At 40.9% G+C, this 23,570-nt stretch overlaps 1 protein-coding gene across 6 annotated transcripts in view; it reads left to right on the forward strand.

Moving 5' to 3' along the window:
• The window catches only part of KSR1 (kinase suppressor of ras 1), a 199,985-nt gene that overhangs the window by 125,609 nt on the left and 50,806 nt on the right, over nucleotides 1-23,570 (forward strand). The gene's annotated exons all lie outside the window — the stretch shown is intronic.

Consider the following 23,570-nt stretch of genomic DNA (forward strand, 5'->3'; position numbering starts at 1 on the left):
TGTAAGAATTCTAACACCTTTGACCATTTATCAGTTGGGGAATGACTGGTATTATAAATTTGATTCAGTTCTCTCTCTGGGAAATGAGGCTTTTATCAAAAATACTGGCTATAAAAATTAGATGAGAAGGAAAGCAGAAAGCTGAAATAAGAGAGACTTTTAAGTTTCTGGTTATAGCCTTTAATCATCTCACCTACTGAAATCAGAACCTTTTCCTTTTTGTCTGATTCGTCCCACCCAAAGGACTTTAGAGAAGAAATATTATTTCCTCATATTTCTAGAACAATATTTCTAGAGAAGCTAAAAGGGGGATTGTTAATATGCTTCCACAATCAAACTGAATGGTCTTTTCTTTCTGCTTCAGGTTTTCCATTTAGAAACTGAGGTAAATCTGAGAAAAGAAGCTTCATAACAAAATCAAGCGGAATTTTATTTTCTTATTTTTTTCCCTGTTTGATCTGATTTTTCTTGTGCAGCAAGATAATTGTATGAATATGTATGCATCTATTGGATTTAGCATCCATTTCTACCATGTTTAACATATGTTGGATTACTTGCCATCTAGAGGAGGGAGTGGAGAAAGGGAAGGGAAAACTGGAACACAAGGTTTTGCAAGGGTTAATGTTGAGAAATTATCCATGCATATGTTTTGAAAATAAAAAGCTTTAATTAAAAAAAAAAATCAAGCAGAGTTGGAGGCTTCCAAATGGGAGAGTATGTATTTGCAGGTTATTAAAACAAAACTGGCTGATGGCTTTTTTAGACCTCACATCTAGCCCACCTCTCAGCTCATCAGCTCTTTTGAGGGGGGAGGGGTTAAAGTTCCCATATTGGAGGTGGGGGCTTCCCAGGTGATTAATTGGGGAGGAACATATTTAAAAAAAAATGACTCAGTCCTCATTCTTGAGGAGTAAGGGAATTAACAGCCACACAGTCCCTAAAACCCAACAGTCTTAGTTTGCGCATTAGAAGCTTGGTCTGGGAGTCCCCAACGACACCAAAAATAAATCCCTGTTACGGCAGAACATGGGCATGCATATCAGTCTGCCTGTCCTCTGAAATATAGCACCTGCTCTCTCCCCTCCTCCCCCTAGTTTTGCTGACTCTTCCAATCCCAGTGGCACACACCTATTTTTGTTCCTTGTGGAGTCAGGAAAAAACCCAGCAGGCTCTTATTCTCTTCTTCATTGCTGGAGATCCCCCCCGGTGCCTGGCGTTTCCCCAACCCTAATCTCCTACGAATCAATGTTATCAAACCTGCCATGCACTGTTTATGGGGCTGGGTACCTGCAAAAGCTCCTGGACCTCCGTCACCAGTGAAGCTGAGAGAAGTTCAGGACTCGGGTTCTGTGGAACTGGTGAGCTCCCAGGTATGTGGTCCCTGTCTCTGGGGTCTCCAAGCATCTTTTGGAGTTATTGAATACAGGGAAGAGAGGGGGAATCTCCAGTAGAAGCATAAAAAGGTTAAGATTTGGCAGCAGCTCTGAGTTGTTTCTCACTCCTGTTTTTTCTGATGTTTAAATCTTTTGGAAACCTATAGCTTGAGAGTGAATTCTTCCTGAAGGATGAGTCCCTGTGTCCTAAGAACTTTTCTAAGCTACAGTCTTGTCTATAAGTATAGGACCGAGGAAGGACCATTCTTCAGGGTCTCTGTGAAGATGAGTTGGGATATTTTTCCAAAGAGCATTGTCTGGATTTGGAGGATATGTTCAAATCCTACCCTCACTTGTCACTTGACCTCCACGCACCTCATCTGTAAAATGAAGGGTTGGAACTTGATGATTCTGAGGTTCTCCCAGTTGTAGGTCTAGGATCATGTGATCTTCCTTTCTCTCTTCCAATATCTTCCTCAACATTTTTCGTTTGAGCAAACCTTTCCTGGATATTCAGCTCTTCCAAGGCTAGACTCTTTGAATGCTACTGGTAGAAAGGTAACTTGGGAAAAGTGAGACCTGTTGAGGTTATGGTTTGTACTTGTAGCAGTCCTAAACCATTAGGTCAGTTGTAACAATAAGAAATGAGAGGAGAGAGTATGGTTCCCCAGAACCAGTTTGCTTTTGTTGCCAGAGGGCTTTTGCCACATGAAAGAAGATGGATTAGGAAGGGTGATTCTGGACAGTGATGAAGCTGCCGTGGAAACAACTAAAACATAGCAATGATCTCAGCTCCTCTTGGGACAGATAGTGATGTAATTTTCTTGTTTTTTTTAAATTGATAAAGAAAAAAGCAAAGGAAAGTTGGATCATTGCAGATAGGAAGACTTGAGGGTGGAGAAATGTATCTTTAGGGAGTGGTGGCCTTTCTTTTCCCCATTTTGTAGAGATGCTGAGCAGCAAGTCATGGTAAGTGACTTAATTAAAGATGATGTAGCTTGTCTGGTGGAGGAGGGGAGACTCAGGTCCAAAACTCAACACTTTCTGGACTATTTCAGTTTGCTATCTGAGATCACTCACCGAGTTTCCTAAATTAAGTGTGTTGGAGAGGTATCTAGGAAGACAGAAGAGGAGTAGGTGCTTAATTTTATGTCTGGAAAAGAGAAAAATTCTAGATTGTAAGCTTATTGAGGTCAGTAACTAGTCTACCTGTTGTTATATCTCCATCAGCACCTAGGACAGCACTATGCATTTCTTCCTGCATCTTTTGACCAAATAAATGAATAAGTTGAAGAAGGGAGAAACTGGCATTTGAAGGGACGACTTAGGTAAAATTCATTTCCACCTGAGTCAGGGAGCTAGTTGGGTATAGTAGAAAGAGCTTTGGTTCTAGAGACGTGAGTCCTGGGTTCAAATCCCACTTCTGATGGTTAATATTGGTATGACTGTGAAAAAATCACTCATGGTACTTTTGCAAAAGGAGGACATTAGATGACCTCCAAGATCCCTTCTAGCTTCAGGTCTAAAAAACTATAATCCTGTTTCTTATTTCTTCATTTGTAAAGGGGGGGAGAATAATGGCACCTTCTTGACTTTGACATCCACAGCTCAAGTAGTTGGGTACAGTGGAAAGAATTCTGGGTTTGGAATTTGGAGACAGGTTCAAAACCTGCCAGCTGCTTAATTGTCTGGGCAATTAGGTTGTAAGTAAGTTGTAAGTAAGACTCTGGGCAAGTGAAGTTACTTAATTAACCTCTTTGAGCCTCAGTTTACTTTTCGGCAAGCTAAGAGGTTGGGGGTGGACTAGGTGACCTCTGGGTGCCTTCCATTCCTAAGTCATGATCCCCTGACTCTGAGTCCCCTGCATTTCCCATCTCCCAAAGAGGGAACAGCTTCTGCTTGGATCTCTGAGAATGAGAATAAGATTCTGGTCCCACACGACCCATAGGAAGAAGATACTGGGGAGAGCAACAGCTGTTCTTTTGGGGACTTGGCCAGATTTCTTTTTTGGGGGTCACTGGATTTTTACCCAGGCAGAACTTTTAGATTCATGTATTCATATTCCCTTTAGAAAAATCCTCACACTAGTTTTTCATGTCTCTCAATTTCTGTGTCTGTCTCTTCCTCTCTCTCCCTCCTCTCTTTTTCTCTGCCTTTTTCTCTTCGTCTCTCTGTCTCTCTATCTCTCTCTGTCTCCATCTCTGTCACTTTCTCTTTTTGTCTCTATTTCTCTGTCTGTGTCTCTGTCTCTGTCTGTGTCTCTGTCTCTGTCTCTCTCTGTCTGTTTCTGCCTCCAGGAGTCGTAGTGTTGGTTTGGGAGTCAGACAACTGGTCTTGAATCCTAGGTTGGTTTCTTACTTCACTCATGTGACTTTGGATGAATCAACTCACTTCCCTTTTCTGGGAGTCCTCTTCTGTATCATGAGGGGGCTGGACAAATGACCCCTAAGACCCTTTCCTGCTTTGTCCTGGGGTGCTGAGTCTGTAAATCCCTCCTCTGAGGCATTGGATGTGCAGAGGTGATTTCAGCAGAAAGAAAATCTGTTGCTCTGCAGTGTCAGGGACGTTTGTCAGGGAGGCTTGTCCCCTGACCTCTGTCTGAGTCATTATTGCTTCTGAAGCAGCAGACTATATTACTGAGTCATTAGGTCCTGGCAGGTGTGTTCCTTAAGCAGTTGCTGGCTCTGGGGAGATGGGGAGGAGCCCGGTTGCCCCTGGCCAGTGTGGAACCGGACCCCAGAGGGGGGTATGGGCAAATGAAAACAGAGCTGAGTTCTGACAGGGCTCCATCTCTTTTTCCACTTCCCCAGCCCCCATCTGCAGGGGCCCAGGCCAGCTAATTTTATATTAAGCCGCTACATATGCCTGGCACATGAGGGCCTGCTGGGAGAAAGCTGCTTATTCCTTTTCTTCTTTTTCTTTTTTAACCTTCCTTCTTTTCCCCTTCCCTCCTCCCCATAGGACTTAAAAAGCTTGATACTAGGTCCAGAGCACAGGCAGGAGGCAGACCTAGAAAGCCTGGCTGAGCCAAGGTTGCGGGGCCTGTTGAGCCAGCCCCACGAGTGTTTAATCCCCTTATAAACTTGCCTATCGCTGGCTGCTCCTTTTGCTGAAATTGGACTCTGGTCAAGAAGAGCCTAGTGGCCATGAGTTGTGGGTTTCCCAGGAGAAGTGTGGGTAGGAAGGAGCTTGTGGATTTTCAGCTGAAAAGAAGTTATCTATAGCTTTGGTACGGAGAGCTGGGCTGCTGATGGGGGTGGGAGTGGAGGACTCCGTCTCCCCGAGTTGCCTCAGTGGGGAGATTATTCCTGCTTTAGCTTTGGAGCCTTGGAAAACAGCTCTCTGTAGTCTAGTCTTGGGGGTGCAATGGGCACACATCCACTTAGGCACTGGCCAGGCTGTTACTTCTGGGGGCCTGTTTTTCACCGCCCCCATCCCTATAAACCCTTCTTCCCCTGTATGACTGTTACTGACTGCCCTCTGGCCGGGTTCTTCCCATTCCCACCTCCCTTCTCAAGTGTGACATACTCCCCAACCCATGCTGGGTTTAGAATGGGCTGAGCTGCCTGTGTGAAGGAGGCACTTGGGCAGACACTGAGATCCAGACCCGGCTCATGGTCTCCCTCCTTTGGGGTGGTTCTGGGCTACATGGCAGGAGCTGCCCCACCCGTGACCTCTCTTCCCACCATCCTCCAGGCCCATCGGCCCTCTGGCCAGCCTTCATCCCCAGGCTCAATCAGGGCCACACTCAGACTAGTTCCCGTCCTTGGCAGGGAGTGTGGAATTAGCCTCGCCTCACATAGCTGAGCTTTCTGTCCAGGGTCTGGTGCTCTGTACATATTATCTGGATTCCTGGGGAGGGGTCCTGATTCAATTCAGTTCTACAGATATTCATGGTCATCTGAAACACTTAGGGGGCAGAAAGCACCTCCTGGGCCCTTCACAAAGGAGGAAACTGAGACTAAGAGACATTATGACTTGTTTATGGCACACTAAGCGTCAGACGTGGGGTTTGAACACACCATTTCGTGTCACACTATGTTTTAGACACTGGGATTTTTTTTTTGGGGGGGGGGCTTTAAGGAAAGGGAACCAAATCTGTAATTTCACTGGAATATGAAACTCCCTCTTTTAATGCAAATTGGCAGCCACTTTGTGATTTTATAACCTTGGTGAATTAATTAAGAAGCAAACTGACTTCCTCGGGGTCCCACAGCCAGCATGTTTCAGAAAGAGAATATCTTTTTAAGCTGGGGATTCTCCAACACGGAGCCATTTGGGCTCCTTGGATTGGACAAAAGCCCCTGGGTATGAGTCTCTCTCTCTCTCTCTCTCTCTCTCTCACACACACACACACACACACACACACACATGCCTCCACCTGGGTCAGTGAGAAATTGTCCACTTTCCATTAAACAATCAATCCCCCCTGGAAATGGGCTTTTTGTTCACAGTTATGTTTGACACTTTTTCCGCAAGTAACTGAATTTAATAATAATGCTAGGTCATATTCATGTGTCACTTATTGTGTGTCGGACCCTTGCTTTAGAATCATTGTCTCCGTTTGGTCGTCACGACAATCCTGGGAGGCTGGTGGTTCTCTAGTGGCCGGTCTTTTAGCCCTTGGTGATGGGGGCCTTGAAATCCTTCTGCTTCACCCCTTGCCTGCTTCTGCTTGGGTGTCATGGTGCCAGAGACGGTTCCCACTCCTCTCTGCTGCTCCTGCTTTTATTGCTCCCTCTAGTTTTGATAAAAGGGAATTGGGTTTAAAGTCAGGGGTCCTTCATTCAAAGCTCCTGCCTTGCCCCTGAATTTCAGCTTCTTTGATTGTGAAATAAAAAATTTGAGCTGCCTAACTGAATCTGAATCAATCTCTCTCTCTCTCTCTCTGTATATACACATATATACATGTGCATGCAGACACATACATATACATGCATGCATATACACACAGACATGCATGTATACGTATATGTGGGCACATATATGCTTATTGCACACATATACATGCACATGCAATGTAGACAAACACACCCATCCATATCTATCTCTATCTCTATCTCTTTTTTCTCTCTATCATCTCTCCTCTCTCTCTCCTCTTTTCTCTTCTCTTTTTTTCTCTTCTCTCTCTCCTTCCCCCCTCTCTCTTTCTCTCTCTTTCCCTCCCTCCTCCCTCCCTCCTTCCTTCTCTTTCTCTTTTTCTGTTTCTCTCTGTATGTCTGTCTGTCTCTCTCGCTAAGTGGTACAATGGATAGAGGCAGGCTTGGAATCAGAAGGACCTGAGTTCAAATGTGGCTTTAAACACTCTTGGGAAAGAAAGCCCCAATATAAAGTCAAATATATGACAGATGACGGTGTTGGGTTTTTGTTTACTTTGTATAACATTTCCCAATTACGCTTTAATTTGGTTAAGGCTGCGCTTGAGGTTTATGAGTTTAAGAGGGGAAGGACTAGATTATCTACTTCTGAGGTCCCTTCCAAGTCTCTGAAGCTTGTGACTCATCCTTTTCCCCCGTCCACACAAGTGGGGAGGCAGTGGGAGAGAAGGGAGATCCCAGGGTGAATGATTGCCCCCAGCTGTTGCATGCTCCGGCTTCTTTCCAAGCACAGCCACCCCCGAGGGCTGCCCCAGTGGCCTTGGGTTTGGGGTGAGGTCATGGAATCTTTTTGCTGTGACTTTGGAAGGGGATAACGTGCGCTGAATGCACCCTGCCCTATCATTTTAATTTTATAATCATTAGAGAAGCACCTACTGTGTGCAAAGGGACTGTACTGAGAACAGACTAAAATGGATGATTATTCCCAGCCCCGTTTCGGTCTGGATGAGCCTGATTTCTTTCGTGTTCTGAGTCTAGACTTCTGCCCCTGTGTCAGACTCCCAGGGTCAGTGATGTCAGGGACTTCTGAGGCCTTCTCCTCCAGACTTCTTTTTAGAAAACCAGACTTTTAGAGAGAAGGGAAATCATTTGCCCAGGGATACCAAGCTAATTCCTGGCAGAGCTGGGTTTAGAGCCACACTCCTCCTGGGCTGGGGAAGGGGAGGGAGGAGCACCTAGTATGTCCAGAGGAGAAGGGGATGTTCCAACAGGAGGGACCCCATTCCGAGAGTGATGGGAGAGCTGGAATATTGGGGGGGATGCGGGGTGTGGAAGGAAGATAGGCCTTGCTAGGGCCGCTCAGCTTCCCAGAGATGGGCTGGTCCCTTCATTTCCCTGCCAATCTCCATAGAAACCCCCCTCTCCAGGCTGACGCAGTTAACTGGTTAGGCCCCTCCTCTGCCTCCCAGAATAGCCAACTATTCTTGTCCTCGTGTCTCTCCTCCCTCTCCCTAAGGTCACTGCCTGAGCCAGCAGGAAGAAGTATCTGGGAGGGGGCTTCTTGCCAGTCTGGGGCCCAAAGGCTCCCATGGCAGCCTCAGCTTCCAGAGGGAATATTCTGTCAGCGGGTCTTTCTGGGGCCTCCAGCCTCACTCCTCAGCCTGGAAAATATGGGGCTTTCACTTCTTGGAGATGTCCAGCAGCTGCAGAGAGACTAGACTAGTCAGTGACTTTGAGTTGAAGGACCTGAGTTCAAATCTTCCCTCTGGCATTTAAGTCATGATCTTCCCGAGTCTTAGTTTCCTTTTCTGTAAAAGGAGAAGGAGAACTAGATGAACTCCACCTCTAGATCTGGAATCCTATATCCCAATCTTGGGGAACTTAGGTTGATCTATAATAAACAATTAACATTTGTATATTATATATAAAATATTATATATTGTTGTCATTATCCATCTTCAGTATTAGCTGCGCAAATCATTTAACTTTAGAGACTATTCCTTCTACATAAATTAGGAGTGGGAATAAATACTTTATGCCCTTTACCAGGTTATTGGGAAGATAATACTTGGGAAGAACTCAATCAATAAACCTTCATCAAGTTCTTCTGTGTGCTCAGGGTTAGGACTAGAAAGGACAAGAAACTTCTAAAATTTTTGTCAGTTTTAAAGCACTATAGAAACGTCAATTATTTTCTAAATTCTATTTTAAGTCTATATAGTTTGAAAGGTTTTTTTTTTTGTAATCCTGCTTATTTCATTTTATGCATTCAATGGGATGATTCTGAGAAGGGTCCCTTCCTAGGAGTCACCAGCCTGCTGCCTAAAGGCTCCCCAGACTTGGCATTCTCTAAGGCCCATTCCATCTCTAAATGTGGGGCACTTTTATTTTTTAATGTTATATTATTATGTTTATTATGTTATCTTATTATTTTGGCATTTTAACACTGGTTTCAGAGGGACCTTCTTCCATTACCAAATCTATCCAAGGCATAAAAACTTAATATGAGCTAAGAAGTCAACCATCTTTCTATTTCTTTTTTTTCCTGAGGCAGTTGGGGTTAAGTGACTTGCTCAGAGTCACACAGCTAAGAAGTGTTAAGTGTCTGAGGACAGATTTGAATTCCAGTCTTCCTGGTGCTCTATCCACTGCACTACCAACTACCCCCATCTTTCTATTTCTTTACCCTTTTTCATCCTGCCTTGAAGGAGGCAAGATGGGTAAATACCCTTCAGATAACAGGAAGTTGGGGTTGGGTGGAATGGCCCTTTTTTTGGTTGTCCTTATCCCAGAGGAGAGGGACCTGCAGGTGTTCTGAGATCCCAGGCTAGGCTGCCACATCTTGGGGGTGGACCACCCTCTGCTTCAAGGTGGACAGGGGAGCTTTTAAAAAAGCATTGATCTGAAGATGAAGTAGGGGCCGTCTATGGCAGAAGTGTGAAACCGTGGCCCCATGCAGCTGGCAGCACTCAGGAGCCACCCTAATCAGACTGAAGTACAGTTGGGAAACACTGAACAAAACAGATAAGAATACAGTAAAACATAGATAATGTTACATTTTAATTTAGTCCATGTGTGACCTACAGGGATCCTTAGCAACAGATTGATGACCTCAGTTTCTATTTATTTGATACTACTGGTCTAGGAGGTCTTAAGGTGAAGAATGTCTATGTGGATCAATCAAGTTTTGCTTTCTGTCCTGGGCTCCACTGTGATGAAGATGGATTAAGGATGCTGATAAAACAGGAGTATCCAGTTTGGTGGAGAGCTCTTGGGACAGTGAAGGGTCTTCAGTCTGGGTCACATGATGGTCAGTCGAAAAAACTGAACCTGTTGAGCCTGGATAAGATTGTGGGCGGGGGTATGGTCACTATTGGAAGGGCTGCCTTCTGGCAGAAGAGTCAATGGTGCTCTGTTTGGCCCCTAGGAACAGGAAACAGAACTGGCCAAGAAACTTCCTAACTTTGAGGGCTGCCATAGGAGGTGATGGTTTAATGATAGTCGCTCACAGTTCTGTCTCTTAAAGATTTACATCTGTTATTTGATCTTCAACCTGGAAGGTGGGTGGTATGATATTTTTCCCATTTTATGGATGAGGAAACTGAGGTAAACAGGTGAAGTGACTTGCCCAGGGTCATGCAGCTAGTATGTGTTGGAGGTAAGATTTAAACCCAGAACTTCATTGTTCCCAGTCTAGGCCAACTAGCTGCCATGTTTCTCTACTGTGCACCAGCTCTTTAGCTAGAGTCTGCATGACCATTTATTAGGTATGTTCCAGTGGGGAATTCCACTGGATTTCCAGGATGGGATTTCTATGATAACCTAATTCCTAGCTATGATTACCAGCTCTCTGATTTTACAGGTTTGAGTTGAATCAATCCAACAGGCACTTACTAAGTGTTTTCTGTGGGCATTCCAGGTGCTGAGGAATATAAAGGAAAAACAAACCAAAAAAAAAAAAAAAAGAACCAAACTATGTCTCGCTTTCCTGGAGTTCACCTTTTCCTCCAGGATCCAAACGTGAATAAATGGAAGTTGAGGAAGGAAAGAGTATTAATAGCTGAGGTGATCAGGGAAAGCTTCCTGTAGGAGGCAAGTCTTGAGCTGAGCCTTGAAGGAAGCTTAGGATTCCAAGAATGAGGAAGAAAGAACTCTGACCTGTCCAAGCTCACATAAGCAGCCAGTAGCAGACTGGCTGAGTTTCAAATCCAGGTCCTATTGTAAGGAGGCTGAGCCTCAGTTTCCCCATCTGTCACATGTTTATTATCACCTCTGCAACACTTGGCTCTCAAGATTTTGGCAAGGATTGAATGAGACTGTAAAGTTTACATCTTGTCAGCTTTAAAGGGTTATGGAATTGTCAGCTGTCATTATTCTTAGCCCTCTGTGCTGGCCCGTACCCCCATTCCCATGAGCCAAGGATGGAGAGAGCAGATGGTCAGACTTCTTCCTCATTCACTGGAGGGGCCCATCCCTGCCAGTGTGCCTTCTCAAGAATCATCCAGTCTCGTTGAGTTCCTCTTCATGCCCAACTGAGACCCCCATTCTAAGGGGATGCTATTGGGGGTAAGAGAGTGGACATTGAACAAGCATTTATTATGGGTCTACAGTATACAGTTAATTGTGCTAGGATCTAAAACTTCAGCAAGGGGCTAAGTTTAGAGGGCATCCTGGTCCACCCTTTGCTCAGATGCAGTGAGATGGCTCAGAATATGGGGCCTGCAGGCAGTAAGTTACTCACTTGTGCCTGATGCCCCATTTCCAGCTGGGGTGGAGGGTTATATGAGGAGCTTTAGCAAAGTCAGAAAGGGCTGGTTTTTGTTTGTGTGGATTTTGTTCTCTATCAGGGGTCTCGGTGGGCAAGGTGAGTGGCGGTGTGGACAGAGCAGGGCAGGTAGGTCTGAGGGCATGGAGTCTGGGTAGGATCTGTCCAGGGTTCTGGCCTGGTTTGGGACAGAGGGACCTCACAAAAGCTCCTCACTGATGGCACTTCACCAGAGCCACTGGAATTCTTCAGGAAAGACTAAAGATGCATTGTAGAACCAGAAGGGACCTCAGGGAAGGGAATTGACTTGTTATGGTATGTCAGACATGGAGTTTGAATCCAGGTCTTTGTAATTTCAAAGCCCAAACTCTGTCTACTGTAACATGCAGCCCTTCAACCTGTTGTACTGCTGAAGTGATTCTTGGGTGATGGAAATCCCCTCTGCCAATGAAAATCCCAACCTGCTGTGTAATTTGTGATCTGCCTGTATCAGAAAGTGAGACTTGAATCCAAATCTTCCTGCCTTGACAGCTAGTTCTTTCTCTACTGTACCAAGATTCTCCTTTTTATTTATTGCCATGTTTCTGTAGCGGGCTACGCTGCTAAAAATGTTAAGTTCCTTAAAGGCAGGACTTGGTATAGTATTGTACCTCCTCCCCCCTGCCTCTGCCAAGTGCAGTGCTGCATACAGTAGGTGCTTAATAAATGCATGTTGAAAGACACAGATGGTTGATCATAGGATCTTCTATTTATTCCTAGGCAAGAAAATTAAGCTTTCTGCCTGAGACTTCATTTTTCCGGTTAGTAAACTAGGGAAGCTAATTCCTCCAAACCACCTTCATTTATTAAGACAAAACCCTTTATTTAACATGGGAAATCATTAACCTTGGGAACTGATGCTGAACAAAAACACAATGTCGAATTTGCTTCTCTTTTGTTCTTTCTCTAAACATTAGTCAGAGACCTTAAGGATAGTTAAGTGAATTAGGACTCTGGTCTAGAACTGGGAGAGATTTGGGAGATTCCTCAGTAGAGGTGGCAGTGATTTGTTCAGACAGCCATCATCATTTGAATCCAGGTCCTTTGATTCCCAGCTCCCCTTTCTTTAGCAGGCATGGTTGGTGAGTATAAAAGGGAATATTTGTAGAGTCAGCAGATCAAGGAAATTTAGAAATTTCTAAATAATCAAATCACTGTTTCCAGAGGGGTAAATTGAGAGCTTGAAAAGAGAGAGGAGACAGTGGCCAGTGTCTTGTGTGAGGTCATAGACTCTAAGTGGTCAAACTGGCAGAGTCCAGGTTATCTCTTTCCAAATCCAGTTTCCAGGGCACCATTGATACCTTTTAGTGTTTACACAGACACAAGCCCACATATTACATCTTTCTGTTTTGCTGGTCGCTTTTTCCTTGACCACCTGTTCAACCTGTAAAGATGATGATGATGATGATGTCTGTGACCTTTGTCAAATCATTGCTTCCTAAGTATAGGTTCTAATGTCATAGTTCTGCTGAAAGTTTTAGGTTGGCAAAATTGAGATACTTGACCCAAGCTACCCTCCTCACCCCTTGTAATAACCTGATCTGTGACTTCTCCTTCCTTCTCCTTTCCCTTCACTTCCTGTTCACAATAAAAAAAAAATAAATGCAAGAGCAGAGCTGAAAATTATTATTTGCGTTTTGGCAGAACTCATTCACCAGCATAAAAACAACTGAACTTAGAAAATAATAAGCAAGACTTTTTAATTAAAGGAAGGAGCTAATTAGATGGTCTGTTTTCTTTACTTCTCTCTAGGACATCCTCTTCAGTCACTCTCCTTGATCTCTATTTTCTTCTTCGATTCTCCTTGCTCTTAGGTAATAGACACTCTAGCATCAATCTCTTGGAATCTCAGGATTTCAATCAGTCAAAATCTGCTCCTACTCTCACCATGGAGCTGGTGCACTGAAACTTCTCCTCTTCAGTTGATAATGATAATTACTGTATTGTTTTCATGTCATTACAAAACTGATTAGAATCTCTGATTGGTATTATCTGCCCCGTGTGCAAAAATCTCTACTTCATGAAGTCATATTGATTAGGCAAGCAAATGTTCTGCATCTATGTGGGAAATGCTTTAAAACTAACATCCTTCGCAGTTCACCTTAGCATCTAGGGTTCTGATAAACCTTAGGTTATGCCTTTGGAGTTTGAGAGAGGTCAAAAATTATGTGATAGAAAGATCCTAGAGCTAGAAAGTTGTACCCAAAGTACAAATCTGAATACCCACAAAGTTCATTAAAATTTTTTAAAATTTTATTTACACACATATATGTATATATGTGTGTAAATGCCCCCCTGAATTTTTCCTTTCCCCCTTCTCAGACCTGTCTATCAAGAAAAAAGAAAGATGGGAAAAAGAAAAAAAAATCAGCAAAACTAATCAATATTCTCATTTTTTTTACTCTTGAAAATAAAGTTTTATTGATATATCTTTTTTTTCATTGCCCATGTAAAATACAAGAGACATAATTTCTTGGTAATTAATAATCAATTTATTAATTATGGCTAGCAAATAGTTAATAAAATATGGTCAGTGATACTCTTGGAAGCCAAAGAGGAGCCTTGGGAGCTACTAAATGTTGAAATACCCTTGAGTGGATGTTTCCAAGGCAGAATCAACTCTGATGGGTTAACAATTGATGTGAGAATGAATATTATAAAGAAGGGTGATCTTATTCTAATGAAGGGTTATATCACTATTGGACAAAGAGACTTATCTCTACTCAGACCACTCCCTTCCTACCTCAGAAATCTAGACAGAAGGTTCTAATCTCCACTCAGTTTTACCTAAGTAGAAGAATGGTCTTTTCATTTCTTCATCTTAAAATGTCCTAGCTCTAAATCTATCATCTTTCCTTTGTTTCTTATGGAACTTTGTGCCTTGGGAGTAATTCCTTTATATTGGGGTTGCTGGAAGTAGGATGCCCAATTGACCCTCTCTCAAAGAAGATCCTGTAAGGTCTGCCAAAACCAGTTTTATAGAAATTGAGATTCTTGGATTTAAAGCCAATTTGTTGCTTTGTATTTAAATCAGTAAATATTTGTTTAATATCTAATGTATGTAGAACACAGGATCTAAGGGTAATAACAAATTTAAATAAGTTTCCCAAAGAATTTAGTAGGGAGAATGATACTTATTAAAACTATCTTCCTCAGTCTAATATAATTTCTGGCATGTGGTGGGTATTCAGTAAATACTTATTAAATTGAATATAAACCATATTAGTACATCATAGTAATAAAATGCAAGTGTCTATTTTTTAGTTTTCAAACAAATTCAATTTTACTTGATTTTCAGATTCACATTCGAATTAGATAATATTTGTAAAATGCTTAGCAGTTTGATAACTGTTGGCACTGTATAAAAGCTTATTCTTTTCCTCCATTTCTCCCCATCTTTCCCTCTTTCTTTCATTGAGAAAGCAAGAAAAACAAATCCTGTTACTACAAATATGTAAAAGAAAGTGGGTAACATGTTTCATCAAGACTCCTCTGAAATTAAGGCTGGGCAGTGAATCGATATGAATTTTTTGGTCTTCCAAGATTAATACAAATATGCTAGAGAGAAGTAAAAAATGGTTTTGCATAAAGTGGTGTTTCATAAAGTTGCAAAGGAGAAAATAAAGGGAAATGGGGAGGAATAGAGGGGTATTCATTACAACTAAGAAGACTGGAGAAGAGCTCACAGAAGATAAGCCATTTAGTTGGTTGTGTAGCATATGTCAAGTTCTCTAGACCTCAAGGATTGTTAGATTGGCTCAGGGTTAGTGAAACCAAGAGAGCGTCAAAGTCGGTAGGTTAACCTTTGATTTCACTTCCCAGAGGTGGTGAAACTGGCTCATTCATCTCTTTCCATTTTCAGTATTATCAAGAAAAATTGAAAGAAAATCATTTTGACTCAGAAATTTCTCCAGTGAGGGGGTTGGATTGGATGATTATTTCTCATATCCCTTCCAGCTTTGACATTCTGTGATTCAGAGTTTCATTATTCCTCGACATAAGGGGCAAGTCTTCAGTGCCATTTGAGCCTTTTCTTTTTGGGGGAGAAGCAAATGTTCCCACTCACTCCCCACTTCAGTCTGAAAAGGTTAGATGATGCAGTTGAAAGAATTCCTGCATTGAGAATGAGAAGTAATGGGGGTTCAAATTCAAGCCGTAACTTGCGTGATTTTCCATAAACTACTTCATATACCTGATCTTCGTTTCATTGTAAAATAGGAGGATGACCTCTGGAGTTCCTTCTAATTCTAACTCTGTCCTCCTGAAGGTTACAAAGGTGAAGTTTAAGACTCCAAAGAGGTCTTAAGCCAAGGAGGAAGAATTGTAGGATCCTGGGGACCATAGGGATAAAACTAGAAGGGAATAAAGAAGAATAACTATCCCATTTTGTAGAGGAGAAGACTGAGTCCAGAGAGACAATGCCAAAAGTAACCTCCACTCCATTGATCAAAGTCAAGGTTTCATGGAGTACGCACTTGCTTGGACTCTTAACTATGTTGTAGAGTATGAGAAGGTTACATCTCATGTCCCAGCTCTAAATCTATGATCTTCCATTCTCTCTTATGGAATTTTGTGCCTTGGAAGTAATTCCTTTATTTTGGGGTTGTTGGAAGCAAGATGCCCAATTTGACTCTCCCTCAAAGAGAGTCCTGTAAGGTGAGACTGTGCCACATATGCTAAACCACACAAGTGAGTCTAATCCAGGTACAGCCGTGGATGGAGCTGAATCTGCAGTCAGGAGAATCCAATTTCAAATCCAACCTCAGACTCTTACTAGTTGTGTGACTGTGGGCAAGCCATTTAATCTCGATCTGTCTTAATTTCCACGTCTGTAAAACAGATCATAGTAGCACCTACCTCCCAGGGTTGTTGTGATGGTCAAATCTGATAATATTTGTATTATTGTTGTTGTTATCATTCAGTCATGTTCAACTCCATGGAATCCCTTGGACTTTTTATCTACAAAGATACTGGAGTGATCTGCCATTTCCTTTTCCAGTGTGTCCCCATTTTATAGACGGGGAACTGAGACAGAGATTAAGTGGCTTGCCCAGGGTCACACAGCTAATAAGAAGCTGAGGTTGGATTTGAACTTAGATTTTCCTCACTCCAGCACTCTACTGAACTATCTAGCTATCCTTAATATTTACATAGTATTCCACAAACCTTAAAGCACTATATAAATGCTATTATTTATATATCATAGTATATATATTTATATAATATAGAATATAATTTATTATGTATTATATATTTATATATTTCATTATATATTCACACAGTATATTTAATTATGTATCTATATAGTATATTTTATTAAGTATTATAAATTTATGCTATATAACATATTATATATTTGTATAATATATTTATTAAATATTATATATGTGAATGATATATAACATTTTTATTACCTGTTATATATTTGTATAATATACAATATAATAGTATATATTATTCTATATTATAGTACTATTAGTATCACTATCAGTATTATCATTTGGGATACTTGCTACACAAGAAAAATCAAATCAAACAGGAAAAAATGAGAACAAATAAAATGTAAGCTAACAACAAAAAGAGTGAAAATACTATTTTGTGAACCATACTCATTTCCCAGTCCTCTTTTTGGGTATTATCCCTGGATCTCTTACTTCCTATGTGGTGCTTGATAAGACACTTTTCCTCTCTGGACTAATTTGTTCATCTATACCATAAGGAGGCCGCAGAGAATAGAAACCCATATGTAACAAATATTTAAGACAGTTATTTTTGTCGTGGCAAAGGACTGGAAGCTAATGGTGGACTCTTTAATTGGGGAATGGCACGAACAAATGAATGGAATATTATTGTGAAATCAGAAATTACAAACCTGGGGAAGAGACTTTTATGAAATGATGCTGAGGGAATTGAGCAGGACCTAAAAAACAATTTCACAACAATAGCACTATAGAAATAATATTGGAAGCCTTAAGAACAATGCTTCATGCAAGAACTGATTAATTCCTGAGGCCCAATGATGAAATATGTTATTCTCCTGATAGAGAGGTGATAGATTCAGGTTACAGAAGACAGACATTTTTAGATATGGCCAATGTGAGATTTTTTGGTGTATAGTGTGTTTGTGTGTACACACATACATATATTGTTGTGTATGTATGTATATATGTAACTATATATAAAAAATGTATATTTGTTACAAGGAGTTTTGTTTTCATTTTCATTTTTCCAATGGAGAAGGGGAGATGAGAGAAAAATAAATGCTTATTAATTTTTAAAAATTAAATTAATAAATCAAGAGCTTTGTTGAGAGTTGAGCTGGGTAATTGACTTCCAGGGGTCATTTCTATAGTTTTGTGATCCTCTGTATAAAAGGTATGGGAAATGGGAGAGGGCTGGTGATCTGGGGCAGTAGGGTAAAGCTTCATCCAGGATGTTAGAGTTGGCCCTCAGGAATAGTAGAATGTAAATTGGTTGGAAAAAGGGTGGGGAGAGGAAAATGAGAAGTAGTAACAACCACTTTAAAAATTAGTTGTGTTTATGTAGTGTGCTGTTTTCCTGACATGTTTTTCCTCATTTTCTAAGCTGAATCTGTGAAGTGAGGAGTTTTATTTTACCCATTTTGCAGATGACCAAAGCAAAGTTCAGAATAAATGAACAGACTTGCCCCAAATTACACCGTGGGAATGTTATGCCATTGGATGAAATTTGGGGGCAGGCCCAGATTTCTGGCTTGTCTCAGATCACAGTGGTAGGCAGGGAGTTTTTCCATTTCCTTCAATTAAGTTCAAATCCTACCTCAGACAGTAGCTGTTGACTCTGGCCCAGGCTCTATCAGATTTTAAAATAAGAGTGTTAGACTTTATAGCCTCAAAGCTTTTTAGCACCAAAACTCTCATCCCATCAAATGTGCCTCCCTCTCTTTACAAAGATGAGCTACTCTCTATTTTATTCTTTTTTCTCCTTTTCTCCTTCCTTCCTTCCTTCCTTCCTTCCTTCCTTCCTTCCTTCCTTCCTTCCTTCCCTCCTTTTGTTTTTTTAAGGCAATGCTCTAACTACTGTACTATCTAGCTGCCTCCAATGAGAGACTCTCTGTGTGGAATATTGCATATACACTTAATATTTAGTTTTGATAAAGGTTCCTTTTTAAACAATTTTAGTCACAAGGGCTAGCTGCCAGAGAAGGGAAACAAAAACCAATATATTTAGAAATGAAGATGATGAAAAATAAAAGGATTATCCTTTTTAAAAATTTCCTCCTTTAGGAAAAGAAAACTTAGGTGCCACCTCCATGAAGCCTTCCTAGATTCAGCTTCTCACTGAAAGTGATCTCTACCTTCTACTATTTCTCATCACATTTTGTCTGGGCCTCTTGTTTCACCTTATCATATTCTGCCTTGTATCACCTCACATTCTAACTTATCTGTGTTCATCTCTTCCCTCTTCTTGCCCCCATGAGTCCAGAAGCTCCTTGGGAGTAGGCCCTAGACATTTTCTCATCTTCCCATCTTAACACCTAGAACAATGAGTGCCATGTCTGATCTTAGATTCTAGTTAAAGGCTATTTAATTGAATGTGGAATGACTCTTGGTTTTCTTCCCTTTCCCCATGAGCCATCAGTGGGAGAAAGAATAATTCAGTGAAGGAATATTGGAAAGGAGGGACAGAATTACTTGAATTTTTTCTACTTTTTGATAAAAGATCCTCATCAATCTTGTAAATCTTGTAATCTTGGTGGGATTGTTCAGAGCAAGACCTTATTTCTTGGAATCTGAATCCTGATGTGCTATTGACACCTTTCTGTCCCTGCCCCCATGAGAAGGTGAAACAAATGGGAATAACTCTCTTTAAGGAGGTGGAGATTGTGCCCTCAGAACTGATTCTATTCAGGAAGGTAACTGCTCATAACTTTCTTCTTAATCTAGGATACTGTGTCTTTTACAGCCTTGTCAAACCACAGAATTTCAAAGGGATCCTAGCAGCCACTTCTAACCCCCTAAACAATCCCTTCAACAACATACTGATCAAGTCTCTGCTGGATGGTCTCCAGTGAAAGGGAACCTGCCTCTGTGTTCTACTTTTGGCAGGCTCTAATTGCTGTCAGGCCTCTCTTTGCAGCAAGCCCATATCTTCTCCTCCTTAGCTTCCAGTAGCTGTTTCTCTGGGGCCAAGCAGAAAAATCTTTCCTTAGATTAAGAGTGATCTTATCCCGGAGTCTGGTAGATTTCAGGGTAGGGGTTGGGAAATTGGATGTGAAAAAATGACATTTTTCTTTTTGCTAATCTCTAACTGAAATTTGCCATTTCCTTTAATTGTATATAAAAAACCATTCTTTTAAAAAGGTTTAGTAGACTTCACCAGATTGCAAATGGGATGGATGATAATAAAAAGATTTAAAAAGTCTTCACTTAGATGCAGAACATTTCCAGAAATTTTGAAGCCATAGAAAAACATGTTTGTGTTTTTCCTTCTTAGGGAAAAAATAAAAGGTCATTTTTTTTGCACAATTTTAAAATAAATATGGTATTAAAAAATCATACTTTTTGGTTCCCTGTTAGCCTAGGGGCAGAAATTGGATTCTGTAAAGTGTAAATGACTCATAAAATGACATTGTGTGTTCAGTGGAGTTCACTTCAAAGCATAGTTTGTTTGGGTGGTGGTGAGAAATATGCTAATTGAATTTACTTTGGAATATTTAATTTTTTTTGGGGGGGGGGTTGGCAATGTAGCTGCTGGAGATGGAATCATTGAATACACTGAGCATCTCTTAGTTTCTGTGATTTCAGCAGAAACAGGTAAAATGGGAGTGGAAAAAACCATCTATGTGGTAGTTCAATAGGGAAAGATTGTTTGTCAAGCATAATTTCCACCATGGCAGGGACAGCTATGTGGTACAATTGATAGAGTCTGGAGTCAAAAAGATTCTTCTTCCTGAGTTCAAATATAGCCTGAGATACTTACTATCTGGACAAGTCATTTAACCTTATTTATTTCAATTTCCTCTTTTATAAAATGAGCTGAGGAAAGAAATGGCAAACTCTGGTATCTCTGCCGAGAAAATACCAAATGGTTTCACAAAGCATCAGACTTGACTGAAACAACGAACAACAGTCCAGCAAGCCCTTACCTTTTTATATAAAAAACAAACAAACAAACAAAAAACACATAACAAGGAAAGAAATGTCATTTAAGCAATTTGGCTCAAATGAACAAATATTAATACCTGTTTTGTCCAGAACACTTTGAGTTTCTTTGGGAATGGAAAGACACAAAAGAAACAGACCTTGTCCTCAAGGAGTTTACATTCCACAGGAGAAAGATACACCCTTTATATATATATATATATATATATATACAAAATACAGAGTTATTTAAGGAAGGAGGAGGACTAACAACAATTTTCTGGGATAAATGAGCCATATTTTGAATGGAAGGTAGAGATTCTAAGAAGAGAAGATGAGGAAAATGGGCATGCTAAGAACAGTGGACATCCCCTACAACGGTCTGATGGTTGGAGATGATATATGTATAAAGAATAGCAAATAGAAATACTTTGGCCAGAATAGACAGCATAAAAGGAAGTAATTGAAAAATAACAAGGAAGTACTTCCCACCAAAATTTTTGGCATTGGTTTGGCGTCAGAAATGGTTATGATTTTTAAAATGATACTAAAAAGATACATTCCCAGCTGCTTTGCTGCTGAATTCTAAGGATCATGGGGCTTTTCCATGTGAGCTGTGGCAGAATTCATCCATATATGTTGTCTTCCTCGTCAGAATGTGAGTTCCTTGAGAGGGGCTGTCTCTGCTTTTTTATGTGTATTTCCAGTACTTAGCACATTCATACACAGCAATTGAGGCTTCCAGAGATAAGATGACCTACCCAGGTTGGCAAGCAGTGGCTTGCTTGGATTCAGTCTTGGATCAATAATAAAGTCAATCAGTAAGCATTTATTAAGTGCCTACTATATGCCAGTCATCATGCTAACTGCTGATTTCTCTTGATTCCAAATCTGGTGATCTTTCAGTTACAAAGTATTTGACCATTGACTGATAGAGTTAGAAAGAGCCAGAGAGGCTAGTTACCACAACCTTTTTTCCATTTTACAAATGAGAAAATTGAGCTTGTCTGAGCTATAATGGTTTGCAATTTTATTTGCATCAACTTTTCAAACTTTAGGAAACTGAAAATTGGCCAGGAAGGCAAGCCAGCTTTTCTCCCACTTCATATGTTAATAACAACTGACATTTATAAAGCATTTTTTTTTTTTTACACATTATGTCATTTGAGCTTCACAACAACATTTTGAAGTAGATAGTCCAGGTACCAATAGTCCCATTTTATAGGGTATTGATACAGAAGTTAGAGGATTCAGCCATGTTCACATGGTGAGGAAGTGTCAAATCTTTTCTGAGTCTAGGAAATCAGAAGGACCTCTCCCTTATGTCATCTTGCAGAAAGATTTTGAAAGAGCAATTTCTTTCTATACCCATAGAGAATGGAGACTTCAAGGAAAAACTGAGTTCGAAGTCCTGGGCATTACAGGCACCATATTATAGGATGGTTGTCTCTGGCAGAATCCCTAGCTACTTACTTGGGTCAGAATGTCAGTTACTGTCGGAATGTCCCCATGCCTAGCCTGACGGGCTGATCTCACCTGGTGGTCTTGTCACCTGGTCCTGCCAACCTTCTATGCCAATTTTGCCCCTTGCTTCCTTCTTGTTCCAAATGGTTCTTCTGGAGCAGGAATTGGCTCATGACAATTCATCCCATTTCTTAAAATAAAATCTCTGTGCTTTCTCTTTGTAAGTGGAAATCCACTGAGAGTCTCTAAAGCAATTAATTTTATCTGGACCTTTTCCCAGATAAGAGTATTGAAGAGACTAGGGGAGAGTCAGATGCTTTGAGGGGTTTACCCACAGAGTCTATTTAGAAGTTATTGGTGGGAAAAGGGGGTCCATAGATTTGTAGCTGAATGAAAACTCACAAATCCTCTAGTCTGCCATAAAGGTTCCAGAAAACCAAAACCAAGAAACATACTTTTTCATGGTAAAGAGATGGGGGGAAATTATGACAGAATCTTAGATACATTATTAGACATGGTTTCAGCATCAGATTTTTGCTTAATGACTATGATATAAAGGTAGAAGGCATCAGTGAGACATTTTTGTCATACTAGAAGGGACCTCAAAGACCATCTGGGCCAAGCTTTTCTTTTCACAGATGATGACACGAAGGGCCCATAGCTGTTAAATGACTTGTCCAAGAACACCCATTTGGTGTCAGTGATGGAGCAGAAACTAAGTTCTTTGACTCTAGAGACCAATTTTTATTGTTCCATTTTTGTTCTGTTGGCAATTTATAGATGAGGAAATTCGACTACCAAGGTAATAACAAAGCTTTCTTAAACCATCTACTTTTTCTAACACACACCAAAAATGCTAGTAATATGAAGGAAAACCAAGAATAAATAGGCCCTACCCTCAGGGAGCTTACATCCTTATGAAAGAGATAACATATAAATAATGAGATACCTACAAAGTAGGCACCAAGTAACCTTAGAAGTTAGTTCCAGCTAGATGGTGCCATAGTGCATAGAACTATGCACTATGAATTAAATTTGGCTCAGACACTTACCAGCTGTGTGACTATGGGCAAATCATTTATGCCTTTTTGCCTAAGTTCCTCATTTATCCAAGTGGCAAACCACTTCAATATCCTTGCCAAGAAAACCCCAAATGGGGGGTTAGTTTGGGCGTGACTGAAATGACTGAACAACGTCAACCTCAGAAAGATTTCTTGGGAGGACGAAGAAGGGCCTCCAGGAGGGAAATAGCATTTGAATTGAGTCTTGAAGGAAACGATGGAATTTCAAGAGGAAGCATCCCCGGCATGGGGGAAAGCCAGAGAAAACGTCCTGATTCGGGAGGGTCTTTTTCCAAAGAAAAGGATGGGGCTGCGTAACTGGAACTTGGAGTGCATGAGGGGATATTAGGTGTGAGAAGATTGTAAAGGTGATAAGGGGAGAAGGTTATGAAGGCCTTGAATGCCTGAGGATGAAGACCTTGAAATAGCAACATATATGAACTTCTATTTGATCCTATTGTACTTGGGAGCCATTGCAGTTTATGGAGTAGGAGAGTGACTTGGTCAGATATAAGCTTTAGGAAAATCACTTTGGCAGCTGCTTAAAGGATGGACTAGAAAGGAGATGCAGAATGGAAGTAAGGAAGCGATTGCAGTAGTCCAGTTGAAGAATGATGGGCCCCTGAACCAAGATGGAAGCCTTGGTTGTAGAATTTGGAGTGGAGAGAAGGTGTATATGAGAGATGTGGAGATAGGAATGTCGGGTCTTGTGATGCTAATCCAGCCCCCTTTTCATGACCACAAAATAGAGAATTGTCTTTTTTCTTACTTAGTTTAATCATTTTGTTATTCTTAAAATTAAAAAAAAAAATCATACTCTAAAAGCTTATTTTCCAAGGGGGAAAAATAGACACAGTAAATGAGGGTAAAATATTCTCTAATTCTCCCCCACAAAACTATTGATTTTTCTTCACCCACCAGTAACCCTG

This window comes from Sarcophilus harrisii, chromosome 4 (genome assembly GCF_902635505.1).
Source record: "Sarcophilus harrisii chromosome 4, mSarHar1.11, whole genome shotgun sequence".
NCBI classification, from domain to species: domain Eukaryota; kingdom Metazoa; phylum Chordata; class Mammalia; order Dasyuromorphia; family Dasyuridae; genus Sarcophilus; species Sarcophilus harrisii.